Source organism: Eubalaena glacialis, chromosome 14, assembly GCF_028564815.1.
Source record: "Eubalaena glacialis isolate mEubGla1 chromosome 14, mEubGla1.1.hap2.+ XY, whole genome shotgun sequence".
NCBI classification, from domain to species: Eukaryota; Metazoa; Chordata; class Mammalia; order Artiodactyla; family Balaenidae; genus Eubalaena; species Eubalaena glacialis.
In genome coordinates this window covers 57,442,501-57,445,024 of record NC_083729.1, presented here as the reverse complement: position 1 = coordinate 57,445,024, position 2,524 = coordinate 57,442,501, and the positions used below count along the sequence as shown (strand labels likewise).

General features: G+C 40.0%; 1 protein-coding gene across 1 annotated transcript in view; it reads right to left on the bottom strand.

The window, feature by feature from the left end:
* Positions 1-1,746: 1,746 nt before the first annotated feature.
* MEIS1 (Meis homeobox 1) overlaps positions 1,747-2,524 on the bottom strand; it is a 136,612-nt gene continuing 135,834 nt past the window's right edge. Inside the window, exon 12 of the mRNA XM_061210792.1 lies at positions 1,747-2,524. This exon is cut by the window's right edge and continues 643 nt beyond it. The gene's annotated coding sequence lies outside the window, so the exon portion shown is untranslated.

The following is a 2,524-nucleotide window of genomic DNA, read 5'->3' as shown; positions in this document are numbered from 1 at the left end:
CAAATAAAAATAAAAATCAGGTACAATTGCGTGCCCTGGTTTAGAAGAGGGCGTTTTGTTTTTGCCTTTTAAGAAACATCAAAAACACTCTTAGCACCTCCATTATTTCCGTCTTTCGGTTAAGGGTCCTCAATAACCTCGGAGCTGGCTCTGAAATTTGCAAGAGGAAAAGCTGAAATAGCATTAAGGGGGAGGTAGGGGTGCCCAGGCAGGGGGAAAAAGGACCCGCCGACAGCAAGGCTCGCACAAAACCGGCACGCAGAGGGGGGAACGCAGGGAAAGAACACAGGTTGTTTTATTTTTTCTAATTCACTGAACACTAATGATCTTGATTCTCCATAGCCTCCATAGTCCCTAATTCTCCTTCACTAGTACCCTTCCTCTCCTAGTGCCTGCCGCCCCCCTTCCCTCCCTCCCTCCCTCCTCTTTCTTTCCCTCCCCCACCCGGCAAGAGCTTCCTCAAGAATAAAGGCTGAAAATAACCAACTCACCCAGGCACGGACTGGAGAGGAGGGGCAAATGGATGGTTAGTTTATAAAGTTTATTATTCATTTTTGAAGTAAATGAATGGTTGTTAACTGCTAGTAACCACCTATCAAAAGAGAATTATTTCACGAAGAGGGACTATTTATGTAGACGAAGAATTGCCACTGGGTCCAAATAGGAAATTGAAACAATCCCATGGATGGGGGAGGGGGGAGGGGGGGCGGAGGCGCGGAGAGGCTGAAGAAGGTTGAGCCTCGCTCTTTCTGCAGATCCACGTGTTCAGAAACAAGGCCCCGTAAACAAAAGGTGAGAGAGTGCACTGCCGCTCCAGCAGGTGAGTCAGTCAATCACACGTCACCTAGTAAACCCAACCCACAGCTGGTTTCTCTTCTCAAATAGAAAACAGAATTGTTCAGGGCGGGTTTATAGGGTGACATGGGCCTGAATGTCAGGCTTGAGTTTAAGGCACTCTCCTCCGACCCATCCTTTGTTTACAAAGCAGTCACTACTAAAAGCCTGATTTTTTTAAAACGAATTTGCCTTAATTAAAATATTTGTATATTTTCCTTAGCTTTGGGGAGCACTTTTTATAGCCGCAATTTTATTTCAATGAAATGATAAGCTATTACAGCTTAAACATGTTATTTTGTACCATTTAGCTGGCTGCCATGCAGAAATTCTGTACAGCTGTTCTGGAAAATTGGTTAATAACCAGTTTTATCCAATGAGAACATAGAGCATATTTATAAAAATTAGATTTTGAAGTCTGGTCTCTTCCATTCATGTAGTTAATTTCCTAATAAACATATACTGTTCATCCTAGGTAACATCCTTAGTGAAAGATGTAACTCAGTCCTTAGGTTTGCCATTAGGTGCAAGAATAATTTCACTGATATTAAATGAGTAATTTTGTTGGCTGTAATCTGAGTCTACAGTTAGTTTAGTGCCCCTAGGCCTTACATTTGCTGATATTAGTTCATTAAGTCAGCTTAAAGAAATCAGTGACTATTATTAAATAATTTACTTTGTGGTTCAAATTTGCAAATGCATATGTATCTTAGGGAGCTAAAATTAAGTTTTATATTTACTGCATTCATCGTGAAAAATTTGGGGGGCAGTAAACAAATTTTTCAAGCAGTGGAGTCAGCATGACAAAAATAATCTTATTTTTATTTTAGATTCAGATTTCATTACTGCACTCAAACGACTACAACTGGGCTTGGCGTTATTATACAATCCAAACTGTTTCCGTCAGAAACGCTAAGACTCAGTGTGCAATGATTGTTATTAATAATTAGCTCCTTGGTTTCTTGATAGAAAAAGGCTATCAACAAGCATTTGTTTATCCACAACAAAAAGTATAATTAGCTTATCCCACTTAGTAAATCTTGTATGCATGCCAACTCATACCAAACTGCTACTTTTACAAAAAAAAAAATTGCAATAATACAGTTCATTTTTCCAGTCCTTTTTGCACAAAATTTATTTACAATGTCTACATAAATGCTTCAAGGTGGGACTATGGAAAAATACACACATGACCGATGCTTTGCTCAGAAATAAAGTCAACATATTAAAAATAAATCTTCAGTTTATGTTTTTGAGCTGCATTAAAACAGGAGGTGATGTATAAGGTGGTGGTTTTTGCATGGGGACAATGATGCTTGATGTGACAATTAGGCTTCTAAACACACGGCCTTTTGGTTTCCATGCCTCCTCCTACCAGTTTCCTTAAGACACGGCCTGCAACAGCTGATTAATCATTGTTGATGACTGCAGTTTTTCCCATCCTTCCCGATTTACATCTGTTCAGGCCAATTCAAATATGGTGAGTAAATGAATTAGACATGCAAATTCAAGCCCCAGGCTAGAGAGAGGGAGAGAGAGGAAAAGAGAGAGAGAGAGAGAGAAAGAGAGAGAGAGAGAGCGCGCATGGCTGAAATCCTAGGCGAGAAGAAAGATTCTTCTGCCTGATAGTTATTTTAATGCTCTAAAAATCCTGCAAATCAGACCTTCCCGTCCCTTGCAGGATAACTGT